The following is an 18,629-nucleotide window of genomic DNA, read 5'->3' on the forward strand; positions in this document are numbered from 1 at the left end:
TATGTTGAAGGAATTGCTAAAACATGACATTTGATATTAGAACAACCAGTTTTTAATAAATGCTGTGTTTAATTAGAAGCTGTCTGAGATGTTTGGGGTCTGAAGGAGAGAGCCTCAGTGTGTGTGAGAGAGAAAGAGAGAGAAGAAGGAGGGTTTGAGTTAGCATGACAACCGCTATTTTGATGGGGCCAAAGCCAAGTATCTCTACATATCCACTTTCCCTATCCTATTCATCCCCTGTCCTCCCTGCGTTTCCATCTCCAGAGGCCTCCCTGTCCTCTCTGCTCCTCTCCTCTCCATCCCCCCGTCTTCGTTCTCATTCTCGCCGTTGCTCTCTATTCTTTCTTCCTAAACTCACGTTCTCCTCTTTTCACTGATCCCCCACCCCCTCCCTTTTCTCTTTCCTTTTTTTTTTTTTTTTTCTCCCCTGTTTCTCAACGTCTTGCTCAGGGAGCTTCACATTCACTTGTGTTGAGCTTAGAGAGTAGTTAGAGAAAAAGAAGGAGAGGCAGAATATTAATCATTTCAGTGTGGTTTGAATGTGGTTGTTTGTTGGTTTTGCAAAAAAAAAAAAAAAAGACACTTTGTGCACTTCTTTGGCCATGTCCCATATCATCTCTGGGAAACAGTTAAAGCCAATAGTCTCTGGATTGAAAGAAATACAGATCCACTCAGTACCCTTACACCCCAGTACTCCGCTTCTCACTGGCCAGATTGTTCTCCCCACTGCTGCACACACACACACACACACAGACACACACACACACATATACTGTACACACAGACACACACACACACACACACACCACCAGTCTCAGCTCCAGTTGCCAGGGAGACCGCCATACCAGGGCTCTGACCCAGGAGGTTTGGGACTGTTTTTCAACCCCCCACCCTCCCCCCCAAACGCAGGAGAGATGGCAGCTGTAGGACAGCTGTTCCTACCAGGCCTGAGCCTCAGACCACAGCCATCATCCCACCATCAGCGCAGCCCAAACTGCATTTCAGGGGACAAAAACACCCCGCAGCCCAAATGATTAGACACATCTGCCTTACTTAGTCAATTCTTCAGAAAAAAAAGTCTGTGGAAAAAGACGGGGAGGCAGATTCTGTACAGAGCAATAAAGACTTGACTGAGCTTATTGGATCTTTCAATATGAATTCAGCTCTATCAGCTAATAGCAAAGGGTCTGAACGCTTATGTCAATGTGATATTTCACTTTTTCCTTTTTACTAAATTTGCAAAAATCTCTAAAATTCAGTTTAGCTTTGTCATTATGCTGTAATGAGTGTAGATTGAATGCCCTGTATAATTACAGTTTTACTAGTGAGGTTATTTCATATTTTATGAGGCTTTCTGGTGTAGCTCAGCTATTCCTAACATCCGACAGCAGCATCTTTCCATCAGATGACAACAGTTTTACCTCTGCTCACTGCCCACAACAAAAATAGCTGTGGATAATTGGCCTAATTTCCACTGTGTGACCAGACAGTGCTTCCTAGTTGTTTATATCACTGAATTTCCCTCAATACCGACTCTATGAGTCTCATTTGCATGTCGTCCCCGAAAGAGATAATTATCTCCCATTTGGCCTCGCTGGGAAGGAGTAGCCATGCAGAGCTCTAAACGTTTGTACAGACTGATCAAAAGAGAAGTCTGTCATTTTCTTGTTATATTTCACATAGAGTTTTGGTTCGCAGAACTGTGGGACTTACAGCGGCTCATGTAGGTTCTGTGATATCAACCCTGTCCCCTAGAAATTACATTCATATACTAATAAAGTCATTTCCCAATTACGTTGGCTGGATTATATTTGAAGTATGACTGAATGAACAAAGCATTACATTTATTAACAGCAGCGGCATCTCCAGGACGTAGCCTGGGGTGGATGGCAGCCGTACAAACCACACAACTGTCACCCCAGAGACCGGGGTTCACATCCTGTGGTCTGTGGTTAGGTTTAGGCAACAAAAGCACTTTGGTTAAGTTTAGGGGAATATGGTGGTTTTGGTTTAATCTGAATAAACAGGTTGTGTCTGAAGTCACTGTGAACTTTTTCTCTATTAAACCAGAACAGGATCTTTCTCTAACTTTAAGTGTTGTGAGAGTCTGAACAGAACATAAAACTAATAATGCTGGAGTCACTGGTGGGTGTTATACTGAGGTATTTTGATGGAAAACAAGCACGTCGTCTGTGAACATTTTATTGATAAGTTCAGTATTAAGGTATTTATGACTTTTAAATTTAAATTAACAACATAACATCATTATATTAACAGAAAATGTTGCAAACTTCTTGATTTTAAACATAATTTCTAGCAGACTGGGTTGGTGATATACACAAACATCAGCTTAAAGCACTAATGTAGTTTTTGCCAGTGATGCAAAAAGTCAAGAGATGTTTCTTGGTTATATTATAGCTTGATAACCAATAGCTGACATACATTAAACTGTAAGAGACTGATTCTCTTCCATGCTCCCATGAACAAATCAGCAGATACTTAAAAGCCAGAGCATGAACCCGAGCAAGGGTTGTGGTAGTAGTATCCCCACTTTACAGTATCCTTTACCCCACTGACTCTATAATGCCTCCTGCTCATAGGTGAACACGTTGGTTTATTCAGCGTGTAATAGAATTTGGCAGGCCCCCCTCATCTACAGGAGCCAAAGAGGCAACCGAGCTGAAACCGACGGCAGACAAACTGTGTCGGCTTTAAGATGGCGCGGCAAATTAAAGTGTAGGGCAACTGATCTCGCAACTGCAGAGCACACAGTGTAACTATACTCCATTGGGGAACGGAGCGATTACGCCAAGATGGATGGCCGCCTTTCAATGCATTTCAAGGGCAGACAGATCAGTATGGGATCATTATGTCTGTGAAGGGTTGGTTTAGGGGGTCTGAATGGAGGAGTTTGTTAATGCGACTGTACTGAGCCTTTTGTGGCAGAAGCAAAACGAAGAAAACATGGACATAAGGGTTCAGCGCTAATGCTACAGAGAAATAGCGACAAATATTTATTTATTCAAGTTTTTCTTTCAGCCATTTGTTCCAGTTATAGACACTCACATTCTCCATGTTCATATTTAAGATTACATTCCGGAGAACCCCATTACAGAATCCCTCTTTTCCAAGTGTGAGGAGTTTACATTATAAAGTGTATAAGAACAGATATTTTCATCATCATTAAAGCAGCATTGTCATTATTTCTAGTGGGTATCTGGATGGCCTGGGTTGTTGGCCTTCAACCCAGATGCAGATTTAAAGTATGTATCGCTGCCTTGGTCTCACTGTGTTCAAACCGTGCATTCACATCCTTCCATCTATGTTTGCATGAGTCTAAGTCTCTCCTCGTCTAATCGAAGTGTGAAAAGTGTGGGAGGACTTGGACCGGACAGTCCACTCACTTCTAAAATATATAATTTATACGGATCCATTTCTGTTACTTGGCCAAAAAAAAATGAAATAGCTGCTTTGAGTCGGCTTCCAAGAGCCCGAGACACATAAAAATAACTGCTTTTCATGTTCAACTGGACAGCCAGAGTGAATTATGCAAACTTATCCATTTATCATTGTGTATATTCTCACACTATCACTGTACAGTCAGTTATATTGTCTTTATAATTGGGTAGTATTCTTCTAGAGGAAGAGTAACCTGTTCTTTTTTCTTCAGAGTGCCAGGAAAAGGAGCAGGCTAAGTTAGAATAGTGGTGATTTGGCTCTCCCCCTCCATCTGTTTTGTTTTCCTTCCATCTCCCTCGTTTTGATGAGCTGGGTCTTCAGTCCCCCTTATAAAATCCCATTAGCTCTTAATGAAGTCGGGCTCCTAGCCTCTCGGCCTCACCTCATTTAGCACGATTGTCTGGCGACCATTAGCATGGAGGCAATTACAGCCGCACGACAAGAGTAATTGGAAATGCCGACAGGGACCCTGAGAAATGGGAATAAATAAATATAAAAAAAAATATTCCAACTAATAAGCTTCCATTCAGATGGCGGGGAGGGAGCCGCATGTGTCTAAGTTAAATCAACATAATTACAATTAGGATTGGTGGGCTAAAGAGCCTGGGTGAGGGAGAAATGGATACGGATGGATTGGAGGATGATGGTTAAGCGTAGAGGTAGCGAGTTGTGATGGGGGGGAAATGTGGGATCACACAGCGAAGCTAATAACGAAGAGCAGAAGTGTGACCCCCAATTCGTGTAAAAGCGAGGTCAGAGAGACTGTGTCGGCGCGTGCCCGTTTGTTTTCTAACCTTCTTTGATTAAAGGTAGATTTCCCATTCTGTTGCCAAAATAGACCCTAGGATCATTTCATTACCTCGGATAATCCCCTTCACCCGAGGCTGGATCGCAGGCTAGAGAATCTGACAAACTCTTTGCTAAAGAGATGGTGTGATATTTACCCAGGCAGGAGAGGCTAAAGGAGCTCCACAATAGGTTCGGCCGCTGCACCTTTGTGGAATTTGAAATGGCAGCTGACAAGACTGGCTAAGTATGCTATAGCTATATCAGATACTACAACTAAGAAAACCTGCTACTCTCACACAGGAGGAGGAAAGACAAATGAATTTCTCTCCGTGAGCGAGGCTAAACGAGGCCCTGGACACTTCACTGCCAGTACAGCACCAACATCTGATTTGCAATAACATGCTGTGTTTGTGAGATGATTTCCTGCAATGAATTACAGCAGGTTATATTATTTTGTTACCACCATCAAGCAGGTTAATAACATAACAACTAATAATATGGTTTTAGCACAGTGTGTAAGCATATTTGTTGGGTGTTACTGGGCTTTCATGAGGTTTTTTCTCATAACTCCTGAGCTGTAAGACACAGGTCCCTGGAGTCTTTGGTCCAACATGTATTTGTTCACATTTTCCAGGCTCATTTCCACTCAGCTACACTGTCCACCATGTTGTTGAACCTTGCAGAAACTTTCTTCAACACTCTTCCTGTCCAATCTTCTCCAAGTTTGTCAGGATGAATGCTCAAATTTTTTTATTTTCTTTTATGAAATGCCATTTTCTTGTTATTGGTTGCTGATGTGAACATGAACTATTGAACATACACTACCCTGATGCAACACTTAATGGCAGGTGACACCACGGCAACGTTTGAATAAAAAGATAAACGTCATATTTTTGCTCAAATTCTTCTTATGATTTACACATCGTCCAAAAATCATATTGTCCATCATTATTGTGATGTAGATCCACACCCAGATACTGATTAGAATATTTTTGTTATTAAGGTCTTGGCAGAGATATTTGTCCTCTGTGTTTTCTAGTGTGAATATAAAACCAGGAAATAATCTACACAGATTGTAAACGTGTGCCTGAAAAAGTTCTAATCAGATATGGTGGCGCCTTCATGAAGATAAAGATTAATCAAAAATAAAACTGAAGCTTTTTGACCAAAAACTACAAATCCGTGCCATTATTCACATGTATTAACTTCTTTCAAAGGGAAAATTCAGTCCTTGAGAAAAAGGATTTGACCTGTGAGGCCACAGAGTGCAGTGAACTACCCTGAATGGAAACAGACTTCTATTGAAAGATTTTTCATATTAAATTTGTGATTTCAATGTTCAGTAAATTTAAGAAAGAATCAAATGACAATGTGTGTAATTAGATTATTTTATTATTAGATTAAATGAAGAACTCACCACTGCATGAACTAAGTGGTCTACTTGAGAAGTCTGGGAGGCTATACTGAAATCACAGCAGGCTACAGGCTCGGTGCCAAATTGCCATGGCATCTCTTCTGTTCAACCCCCCCACCACCACCACGACACTTCACCCCGCCCCCTCACTCCCACCACTCACAACCACTCTTGCCCCCTTTCCTGCCTCCTAAGCTGAATGACAGGTGGCAGAAATCCGATCAGCATGGGCCTTCATCAAGGAAGCACTCCCGTCTAAAAAACGGGCACACTGCCCACTCGCCCACCCGAGGGCCACAGCGCAGGGGCTTCTGAGGCCGGATAGGGTGTGTGTTTGTGTGTGTGTGTGTGTGTGCCTTTGTGGGCATAAATGAGACAGGAATGGGGGAGCTGGAGAACCGAGCAGTGGAGTTGGCAGCGGGTGTCCAGGGCTCAAATGGGAAACGGGAGGCTGGCTCTCACAATAGTGAGCGCAAGAGTCCCAGAGGGTCGTCCACAATAGCAGGGCAAGCGGCTACTGTCAACAACGACCTCCAAGGCCTCACTGCTTGAAATGAGCTGGTCCCACCCTTCATCACTTCCCTTTTAGTGCTGCCATACAGCTAATGCAGGGATTATTATTAGGGACATGTATCAGGAGCATGTGTGCGCTTTGTCAGTGAAGTCCTGTCACATGGATTTTCATTTGAGCTTTGGCTACTGTGCTGTAAATATACGGACAGTGGGTTTTTAAGGGAAAGATTCGCAACACAGTGTTATTATTTTTGAAGAAAAGCTCCAGGGGTAATGAAAAATTAAAACACAAATATTATCAAAACTGAGAATGCCATGTTACAAAGCCCCCCTGACATACTCAGTTGCACTTCATCCTTATGATGCAGAGACATCAAGATGTACTTGACAGCTACTTCCTGCCCTTACACACACCAAATCAGATTTGAAAACCTATTGGCTATCACAAGTGCAGCGGAGCATCTTGGCGCGAAATTGGAAATCCGCAAAGTAACACAGGCCTGTTCTTGTGCAACCCACAGTCCTTGATCTTCAAGGGAAAAAAAGTTTATTTGTATAAAATAGCTCTACAAGCAATCACTACACGGGCTGGACTGATTGTTAGTGGAAGGGGGAGGGGGGCCAATGTAATGGTGGTGGTGGTGGTGGAGGGGGGGGGGGTCTCCAACCAGGAGGAGATTTAATTAGTGAAATCTCATTAAGTCTAACAAAATTAAGCGTAAAACAATCCTTAGTAGGGAATCGTGGTGGAGGTTTTTTTGGGTGGGTGGGGTGCTGGAGTGGGGTACACTTAGGGGCTGAGGGAACATAGAGACTGGCTGTACGATTAGTCTGGCCTGTGTGTAGGAAGAGACAAATGTCTTAGTATATCCAGACCTCCTCTCGCAATCAACTAGACACTGCCATGTGTGTACAGATGTCCCATTGTCCTTGCTCTTATTTGGTCTGTGGCTCCTCCCCAGTATAAAAGCATATACAGAACCTGACTACAAAGACTGAATTGGATTTAGACGCATATTTTCAACTGTATAAATATGACAAAAACAAAACTTTACATGATGTTACTAGAGTAAGAGAATGACAGGGAAAATGAAAGCACAAAATATTGTTGTTGTGTCTGTAATCAAGAATTTTCTGCAAAATCTACATTCAGTCACAAAATGTTCATTAATCAAATGCAAACTCACTTTTTTTTTTACAATACCTGCACATGGCAGCTATTAGGAAAAGACTTGTAGCAAATAAATTTTGGTTAAGGTTTGGCAGGATGGTTATGCTTTATAAACACCAATGTTAACTGCAGGTCTGTGACAGGATGCCAGCTTCGCTCTACTTCAAGTCAGAAGCTCTTACATTTTGCCTCACTCCATAAAGAACACTACTCACTACGCTGGCACTGAACATTGGCTTTTTATGTAAATCATAAAGCGCAGAATCAACCAATAGGGACCCTACATTGCTAGTGATACTGAGTTAAAAGTGAATGGGTAACACCCATCACTCTACAATGTGCCAGTCAGAATACCCTTGGGGAGAAATATTTATTTAATGATCCTGTGAACTAACCAGCACTGTTGTTATAGTGCATAGCTGCCAAATGCTGAAGAACAATGTGGTAGAAGTTTTCAATGGTTTCAAAGTTTTGGACCCAAACCAAGATGGAACGGTGAAAAACCTACACAAGCCCGAGTATAAATACCATACTGACAGCAGCATGACGCTCCTACGCAAAACACATTACGATTATGACGCACGCTTGCTCCACTGCATCTACATTTCTGACATGTTGAAATACAGACCCGAGACTCAGTGCGACAGAGTGGGACCCCACCCGGACCCGAATAGTGGGAATATAAATTGGACTTAGCCTGGCTCATGGTTCCAAGCTTAATCTTAATTATTAAGAACTACATGGATGAAAAAATGGTGCTAACATAAACACCAGTAGTTTTAACAGTAGCTCTGTGACTTTCTAAGAGAACCATGATTCAAGCTCAAATAGATATATTAAAAAAAGACAGATATCTTGAAAGAAAGAAAGAAAGAAAGAAAGAAAGAAAGAAAGAAAGAAAGAAAGAATTTTCAGAAACATTTTTAGTTCAGCAGGAACCACCACCACTTTTCACTCCTTCAAATCAATTTTCAATTAGTTGCAAATATAGGAGAGCAGAGGACATAGAAGTCTTTTGGCTCATTTTAGTGTGAACCATAGGGACAGGCTGTAATATTTAAATGCTCCAAGACAGCAATTTCCACCTAATTTCTAATATCATTGTCTCTGGAACAACTCAGATGGAGGCGGATATGAGCACCAACAACAAACAACAAGGCAGTTCTAGCAAACAATAACTTGTGCATGATCAAACCTTTCAAACCAGCTTATCACTGCAGCAAATCACAACAGTAGTTATAGAAATAATGACTGGTTGTGCTCATTAGAGTCACTTAAACAACTTCTGTGTCTTGCAGTCAACTGTTTTGTGTTGTAGCAGCATTGTTAGCTTCCTGTGTTAGCTAAAGTTGCCACGGCTCACCACACATAGATAGTTACATCATATATCATAGCTACCTGACAAATAATATTAGATCTAAGACATCTCTTCTACTGCAGAAATTAGCTTCTTGAAGTGGTCACATTTCATGCAACAACCATCTTCTCTGACACATCAAGCTAATTTGCCCTACTTTATGAAAATTCATTGGTTTTGCTAAACTTCCTGCTCTGTACGTACATACAACCTGAAAACAACATCACAGTGAAACTTTCAGATATAACTACTGTATTTCTGCACCAATGGGTGCCTGTAATTTACTTAAAAGTAGAGCACTACACAGTTATCTCACTGCCTCAGTGATTCAGCAGCAGACTCCACCTCACTGAGTGATTTTGTGGGAAGAACTCAAGTTCCAGTCATGGGCATCCGAAAACCATTTGGAGACATTAATGGCCCGTTCCATCACGGCAATACATTACTGAACCGCTATTCCCTCCAAAGCAACACTGAACTTCTAGACAAGTGGTTGTTAGAAACCAGTGTTTTGCTCCACTCTGAGACTCTAGAAGCAGCAGGTGTCATTAGATACTGTAGGAATGGTTGTCATCTTTCATTTAAGCCTATTTACGTTTGCTTTTGGTTACCATTGCCTACAGTCTTGTTCATGAAGAGAATATCTGAGGAAAACATAATGACAGTCAACCAAATCAGCTCCCATCTAAACTCTGTACAGTATAAGTGCTGTAAAGTGTAAAGAAAAGGAAATAATATCAAATTAGCCTCATAGACGAGAGCACATCCTCAATTCCCATCAGGTAACGTTCATTTTCATCCTGGTCCAAGATGCAAATCATGTTTAGACCAAATTGTCAAATCATAAAAAAATAAGAATAAAAATAAAAATGAAAATAAATAAAAAAGCAAAGCTATAGACTGAAGTTCCAGCAAGAAGTGAGCAGAAATTCAAATTCTCATTTCGGGGGTTGAAGAGATGTAGGGAAAATATTCTCAAGTGATTGAAATGATTGTTTGGTCTCAACCAGTTTGAGTGAATTGCAGCAGGGTAATCGTTAACTGTGTGCTTTAGCATGCCAATGTGTTTATAGCATGAATTACATTTGATTGTGTGCTCTTAAATTAAATCACAGACTGGTGCTGGCCTGTGAGGAAACAGATTAGCTCCACCAGATATGTTGTTACTGAAAGTCTATCAAGACAAAATGAACATTCTGTTTCATCTAACACATCTTTAAACCGGCACGCAGCTTTGTTAATGACATGCATAAACAAACACTTATACAACCGGGGCTAAAATCATATGGTTTATAGGAAGGCAAATGGCAACTTACAGTTAGCTTGCCCACAGCAACACAGCAGCTTTCAGTGTTGTCGTCTGCTCCGTTGCCCAGGATCCAACTCTCCACACAAAGCCTGTCGACAGATGACAAGGTCTAAATTTGTGCAGTTTAATAAAGTCATCATTATTACTGAAAAGGACATTGAGATGATGCCATGCAAAAGAGCAGTAACAAAATGTCACAGGGTTGTGGGAGATGGTCAACTCTAGTTTTTTTACTGGAAGGACAGATATTGCAGGATGACCACACCACTTTCACTTTATTTTCTAAGCTTTAGGAGAAGGGAAGACACAGCATAGATCTAAACTGTGCAGAAATTGTTTCTGTTATTACTGTTATTTCCTTTTCCAGTCTGATTGCATTGATCTGATGACATAGCAAAAGTAGAATCGTAAGCAAAGAAGAAGAGTTCAGACAAACAAACAAGTTTTAAGTCCTCAATATAAATCAATAAACCACTTTTTGGCATTTTGCATGTTTGTGTTTGACAGTAAAAACTGAGGGGAAGATGGTTTGGATTCAAACCAGGGATGCTATGGTAACGCATCTGAGTCCAAGTCCATAAAAAATTTAAATAAAAAAAAAAAAAAACTTTTTTGACAAAATAAATACTTCAAAAGCCTCAGAAGAAGCCAGTGAGTACAATTTAAGATTTTTATAGGAATTTAAGAGAAAACTGTTTCGAAGGTCAAGAACAAATCTTCACACTCAACTTTTCTGAAATCAAAATGAAAGTGCCCAAATCCTAAATGTCCACTGCACAGTGAAACACTGAATAAAAAAAATGAAAAAATGAATAAGTAAGCAGTAAGTAAAATGTAATAGTTTGTGAGTAAATTCTTAAAATTACGAGCAGGAATATAAAATTCTGCTAATTCTTCTAAATATGTACATTATTTGCTTATATCAGTTTGTTACTGCCCTATAATGACCCTTTAATCCTCCATTTTTATGTAACTCTCCATCCCCAGCAAAAAAAAAATGCTTTTGAGTCTAATTTTCAGTGCTATAGGTGAAAACAGGAGGTTAGAGAGCTGCTGTGACTCAAATTCCTTTGAGCAATTGAGTGGCTGGCCATGTCTGAGCCACACAGAGCAGAGCGCTGCGGAGAGAGTTATGGCGCACATGCAAAAGATTTAAGTTCAATCAAGCATTCAGGGCTGGACACCTGATCTTTCACTTAAAGCTCCTCCAGAACAGTGGGAGTGTGGTTGGGCCTCACAGCAGGCTGCCTACCTCCAGCAATCTGCTAACACAGAGCCTCTGAAGGGATGGTATTTACCCAGTCCTGCACAGCTCAGTGGGGACTACTGTGTGTGTGTGGTAGGTAGTTACTACCAGAGGCCCCATGTTGATGGGGGATAGGAATGAAAGCTGTGGAGATTGAATGAGGAGAGCCCAAACTTTTCTCTCTTCTTTTAGAGTTTTATCAATCTCCTGAAATACAGGGCAATAAAAAGTTAATATTCTTTATTAACTTTTATCTATCAATTCTTCCACTACACTCCAAATTTTGAGAAAATTCATTGATTCATTGTTAATTGACAATGAAATGGATAATAAAATTCTGTCAGTAAATCATAATGCAATTTTTGAAGATTGTTTTCAAAAAAATTGTAATTTTAAAAGTTGTTATTGCTCCTTGGTCTCTGCCATTTTTCATGCTTTCAACTGAAAGCAAAAGGAAGGATGATGATGAGGATGGTGTTCTAACACCATACTTTTAATAATTTTAATATACTTATTCATTCACAGTAACATCACAAAAGAAATATACTCGATGTGCTGGAGTCTTGGAGACAAACTTGAGTTGAAATTGTGATTTGCTGAACAAATTATCCAATTCTATTTATCTGTATCAACAAAAAAAATCTTTCCATTCCCATATCCTCCCATCATAATTCAAACAAATGTTCTTTATTTGGGGAAACTCCAGCTATAGGTGTCGATTGAACTTGGGTTTAATCTTTTAACGATAAAAGATCTACAGCTCAAGACTGTGAAAGAAAGTAGGGCATGTTAATGATGGTAAAGACGAGCTCAAAGCCCAGGAAAACGAAGACATCTTTAGGATGTAGTTTGAGTTTCCCTGCCAAACAGCCCCCTCAGACCAGGGGAGATTTGGTTGAGAGCATTTCTTAGGTTTCTTTCAGCCACAAAGAAAACATTTTAGCCTCTCAGTAATCCTTCCCGAAGCCCTCCCTAAGCTCCAAGGGCCCTTCCTCCCTCGGCCGTCCCTCTAGCCCCGTCTGGGATCCTGGAGGATCGTCTCTGTACACTGAAGCCCCCCCACACACACACACACACACACACACACACACACACACACACACACACACACACCATTCACCATCTCTCCATGACCCCTCTGGGACCCAGCTGACCTTCCTGTTGACGTCAAAGTAAATCAGAGCGGGAGCCGGTGCAGCGAGGGGCTCCACCCAGGGGGCTGGAGGTCTAATCACTGTGTTCCTCACAAAAGCCACAGAGGAAACATTAGCATTCCTGAATCTGCCCACCATCACTCACACTGCCGCCGCTGCATGTGTTCACAGGTACACATACACAGTCAGCGCAGGAAAGCAATTTATTTTCATCCTCTGCTACTTTATACAGCAACTCATTTAAGAGGCAAATATTGTACCTTTGAGCCCACTAAATTCATCTGACACCTATAGCTAATAGTAACTGCAGATTAAGATTTTACATGCAAAAACTGAGGACCAGATTTTAAAATACAATTCATTTTCTCTGTTTTCTATCACTGTAAATTTAATTAAACTTAAATCAATTTAAATTTGGGGATGTGGACAGGGAAATAGTTATTGAGATTTATCATTAATTTTTGACATTTTAAATAAATGAGAAAATAATCAGCGGATTCCGCATTAGAGCACAGAGTGGGAAGATGAGACCTTGCTTTAATATGGCTGAAGGAACAGGACTCAGATAGTCTGCCGCTACTCCCCGGACAAGTTGTGCTTCTTGTGAAATGATTGTTTTATTGTTGCGCCGTGTACAACATTTGCTCATATCAATAATGGGATATGCTCCAGTGCATCAGGCATCCCCTTGGAGAGAACCTAGGTTCATTTGACTCATCTGATTTCGCCGCTCGCGTTTGTGGCAACGCAGGTTCGGAGAACACACAGACGTGATTGAATATTCACAACTTCCTGCCTAAACTTTCTCTCTGATCATATGGAGGCTCCGTACAGTCGAGACGTAACTCCAGATGGACGTCTTTAAGATTCCCAAATCCTCCTCGCTTCGCTAGCAGGAGTTTTGGGGTCAAGGTGTGAAGGGAGGACCAAAAGACCCGTTTCCCACAATCCCTCCACAGCTATAGCCCCCCAGCTGTTCAAGGGCTTCCATAACAACAGCTGCGCAGAGGTTTAGTGGTTCACGTTGCTATGACAACAGCAGGATCAATTGGCATGCACAGACTCTCAGTGCTAATAGCGAAAGTGACATTATGCCATAATTTCATTTCAATAAAACACAGGCAGGTTTTTTACTGCACTAAGATTCAGGAGGACATAAAAAGGAGGCAAATAATTAATTTTGCATGATAATGTGAGTGGCTTCTGCGCCCAAAACTAGCAGGAATCTCCCACGCATATTGACAACCAACCCAGCAACCTCACACTTCAAATTCATTCTCTGGCATTGGAGATTAACTCAGTACAGAGTGTGATTGTTTCCGAGCTCATACAATAGAGGCTAAATAAGTCTTCATGCCCGGCAGCTGGATGTGCCACAGATCACTGACCGGCAGGATGTGCAACAATCAGAAATATTTCTGTTCTCCTGACAAACAGGATATCAGGTCACTTGGCCACCTTAACAGTGAGGATTCAGACGCCACGGGGGGGGATTTACACTATTGTACAAGAAGCAACCTCAGCTGTACTCTATGTTTACACATGTGGGACAATAGACTCTCAGGTGGGGTATCACAAGCAGGGCGCCCAAATGTCAACTCTTCATGGCTGAAAACTTGCATTATGGTGCCCTCGCTGTCCGTTCTCATGCATTTAACAGTTATTAAAAAGCTTAGTTCCTGCAGCCGTGATCCAAACTTCAAGCATTTGAGGCTAATTCCTGCGAATTATAAGGGGCTCGCGACGACAATGGCAGGTATTCCCCCACGAGAGTAACCGGAGCAGGCGTGGCGTCACCAAGGGTTTAAGCCCAACGTTTAACGAGCATGCAGCTGACACAGACAGCTGTGCGAGACAAAACACAGCACAAACACACACATAGCCTACACACATCAACATGAGCACTTTGTCCAGCTGCTACATCAAACTTCTAGCATGACACAAGGTTCTCTAACTTTGTGTTTACCCCACTCAACGATGAAACGCTTGATATTTGTCATTGATTAGGCCTTATCTCACAGAATATGATAGGCCCCCTTGTGAACAGTGGGGGGGGGGGCAGACAGGAATCTACTGCTAAAAATACCCATGTCGTGATGAGTCAGGATGGATTGCGCAAACAAAAAAAAAAGACCAGTCTAATTTCCTCCAGACTTTTGAAAAAGAAGTTCCAATCCGCAGTGCCACCAGTGGATTCCTCTATTTAATGAATCAAGCTGCATCAAGAAGAGAGAAAAAAGAATGTGCGGACTAGTGGGATAAAAAGAGATTATCCAAATGGAGGTTAATGATGTGAAAAAGAATCACAGACTTAAAGAGAATAAAGGTGCAGAAACATAAAAGTGTTTTGTGCTGAGATGTTTGGGGGGGGTTCAGTGACACTGAAATGCTCCCTTCACAGGGTTACACATGTAGTGTAATCCTTCTTACATTGAGTTCATCATAGATATGTCAGTTGAAGCCTGTTTGCTCGTGTCAACATCAGGCTCTCCATGTATCAACCTTTCAACAGTGCTGGAATTCAGCATGATTTTCTATATTACATTTTTCTCACTATACAGCACAGGTATTATATTTCAACCCAACTTCCCAAATGTAATAAAAAAATAAGGTTAGTAGCAAGCTACTACACATATAGAGTCTACCAAGTCCTTCAGGCTCTGGTGAGGTTCTTGGACTCATGCTCTTTCACTTACACAAAGGCAACTACAAGGATCTGGTTTTCAGGTCGGGCCTCGGCAGATTCTCCGTCCAAGTTCTGTTCTGATTTTAAAGCGTGCTACTCCTGTTTGCTATTAACTGTCTGCTGTTAGCACTGCAAACTATGAAGACCGTCTCAACTCAACTCATCAAGTCACTTCACATAATACTCTTCCAAAACAAGATGAAGGGGCTGTGATGGGCGATGACTTTTAGAGACAGGCCAACCACCTTCCTACCTTTCATCAAATGTGCAGTTTAGAGGGAAAATATCTATAAATCACTTATGTGGTAATCTTCAAAATATTTACCATTAACTGACAATGACGCACTCACACAGAGACGAGGCAGAATCCTGTATTTTCCCATCTCCTCCTCAAACTTACTGCAGATCTTACACAGAGAACCTTCATTAACAGAAAGGAAAAGATTTTAATATGATAACTACCAAGCAGAACAGAATTAAAATGCTTGGGTATTATGTTACATGGTTAACTGTTAATATATAATTGTATATATGTGTGTGCAAGCTTTCCTTGCAAAATGAGTTAATAAGCTGTTCCACAATACATCCTGACGCCACATGGTGACACATGTTGACCAGGATAATTAGTAGGACAACTTTATACCAATTTGAGGCGATGGATCAGTGTAATTAGCTTGTTTACGTGCTACTGCTGCCTCTGAACGCTTAGGAAGAAAAAACTGTTGAAGTCATTTTCTAATCTGTAAGTACAGTTTTCTCATCTGTGCATGTGTACAATAATGCATGCAATATCATAACCGATCTCAGAACAATGAAAGCTGAGTTAAGGCCAGCTTGACAAGCACACTTTGGCTGTAGCTAGTGACCAAAGATCCCAGGATTATCCTCAATGCGCAAATGTCCATAAAATGCTGCTCCTCTTTCTGTTTGGCGAGCTCGAGCCTTTGTCAACAGGACGCAGTCATGAAAATGACAGAAATTATAGATACAACGGCTGGAAGTCAAATAAGAGACAATAGCCTGCTGTCGCCACAAGTAAATCACATGATGGATGCAAACAGGCAATATCAGTTCTGAGATGCAAGGATAGATGTCGCTTCCACTTCAGTATCATTCTAATTGATTTTATTTTTAGCTTTAACTAGTCAATCACTGCTTGTCTTTGGCCTGACGTCACGCCACCGCCTTGAAATAAGTCTAATCACTTAGTTATTGGGCTTTCTCATGACGGAAAAAGGAAACAGGTTCAGTAATATCACCCTGTTGAATGACTAATGACAGATATTTCTGCAGTGCAGCAAAATACATTATCTACACAGCAAGTATATCAGAACAGAGGTGGAGTATACAGTGACTCTGGTTTACTTACTTTCTTTTTTTCTAATTCATTTTGTTAACAGGTGCAAACCCTATCAATTAATGAAATGTTTTCTTGATGTTGACGCAGAGTTCTGTCATATCTCCCCTTGTGTGCAGGGGCGTATATGTGAGGGGAACACTGAAACTAAGGCTGGCCCTGTAAAATGCCTGGAAATGAAAATGTGTTTTTTGATTCTTTTGATTTGAGAAAAGACAGATAATGCCAGTTAGTAATAGTAGTAGGCCAGGAAGTCACCTGGGCCAGTACTTGTGCAATATCCACCTCAGGTATTTCAGTGTAGTTTCCATCGTCCACTGATCAATCCGTCAATGAGGATTTTTTTTTTTTTAGTTCAAATGCACTGCAAGTCCCCTCCATTATATAGAATAAAACATTGAAGTCCCTAAAATAAAATGATGTGCTTTGCAAGCAAGGGAAATTATCCAAATCCCTAAATAGTCCATTATACAGTGAATTTGCCACTTTATAGTGCAGTAGGAATGTACGGTGAGTCTTATTATAGCCTATATAGTTGACTCACAGTACAGAGTGTACAAGTGATGGTAACTACTGAAGCGATAAATACCATCATAAATTGCACTTGCGCTGAAACAAAATAAAAATGGTGTAAAGAAAATGAGTATAGTGTCTGAAAGTGCTTTTTCATTTTGCTGATGAGATCACTGTATAGATGGGGAGTAGGGAGCAATGAATGAATGAGTGATTTCGGACACAACTGCAGTCTCTACAGCATGTACACTACTCTCCGCTAGCAATTCCACAACATATTGCCTTTTATAGATGGTGGAAAAAAAAAGCACTTTGTGACTTTACATCTCAGTAACTACACAAAATAACCATGATTCATAGAAAGGCGTTCACAATGGAGTAAACTACTGTCTGTTATATGATGCAAATGAATCAGTGAACAAAGGACAGATTTTTGACATAGCTGATGCTTTCAGGAAAAATGCTTGAGTTAAAGCAGCATGAGCCTCTTTGTGACATGAATGTAGACAGCCACAGTCTACCAATCATTCCCATTATGATATTTACACATAGGTATTAATTATCAAATGTAAAAATGCAATAGATTTAAACACTCTTTCATTGTCTAGGCATGAAACAGACAGGGTAGGCCGGGAAGATGGAAACACAATGGACTTGGCAGCGACGGCCGGGGCAGAACAGACAGTGAGGAATTCCCCATCAGTGTCTGAAGTGAGCGAACTTGCTTTTTTTTTTTTTTCCTTTCTGACTCTTCCCTCCTGGTGAGAGTCCAAATGAAGAAACTTAACTCTTTCGCTGACACGCTGGATGTCTGCTTTAGCTGTCCGCTCAGTGTGTACAGTCCCTTATAATAACGCATTACATCCCTGTGGACTGAGCCAGCAGAACTCACTGATGGCCAGGTATTCTCTGTAGTCTCGGCTACGCATTTCAACGCATTAGAAATGCACCGGTTATTTCACAGGGCCCCTCAGCTCCATATCCAGGTAGTTAAATACAGAGTACTTTCTGTCCATTTCCCAGGACAAAAAAACAGTGTCTTTAAATTTAAGGTGCTCTGCCATCTGTATTAAATGTCTGTGGCAGCTCATATATATACAGTATACTACTGACCATGGGGGAGAGAAGGACAGCAGCATGTCGGTTCACTGAAATGAAGGGGGAGAGACAGAGAGACTCACACAAACACACAGGCTTCTGGGAAAAAACTCAGACAGTACATTCTCAATCAATTTCTCCATCCTCTCACTTGTACATACACAGCCTCACACACACACAAACACACACACACACACACACACATCTAAGTAGGCCTGTTTTGAAGTGGGCGTCAAGTTGGCAGGTGCAAGTCATCCCTCATCCCTTGCCACGCTACGTCTCACCTTCACAGTCCGAGTGACAGCACTCTGGAAGCCACGACTCTCAGTGCGGCGCCTCCACGCCTCCGTGTGAACCATTAAAGACGTACACCAAGTTTTTTGGGAGAATGGCCCATTTGTCAAGATAAAGAGATTAAAACATAAACACAAAAATCACCCATGTTTCTGTGATGGATCTCTTATGTTAAATCCTTGTGTTACATTATAGTAATAAACTGACATAAGCTCTAATTAGGGAGTAAGAAGCTGAACTTCATTTATGACTCCATTTCACAAAAGGCC

General features: G+C 41.2%; 1 protein-coding gene across 2 annotated transcripts in view; it reads right to left on the bottom strand.

Moving 5' to 3' along the window:
• LOC130182205 (homeobox protein PKNOX2-like) overlaps positions 1-18,629 on the bottom strand; it is a 99,088-nt gene that overhangs the window by 65,357 nt on the left and 15,102 nt on the right. For both annotated transcript variants that reach the window (XM_056396927.1, XM_056396925.1), the window contains one exon: positions 10,020-10,101. The gene's annotated coding sequence lies outside the window, so the exon portion shown is untranslated. The remainder of the gene's footprint in view (positions 1-10,019; positions 10,102-18,629) is intronic.

The sequence above is a fragment of the Seriola aureovittata genome, chromosome 15, assembly GCF_021018895.1.
Source record: "Seriola aureovittata isolate HTS-2021-v1 ecotype China chromosome 15, ASM2101889v1, whole genome shotgun sequence".
Taxonomy (NCBI): Eukaryota; Metazoa; Chordata; class Actinopteri; order Carangiformes; family Carangidae; genus Seriola; species Seriola aureovittata.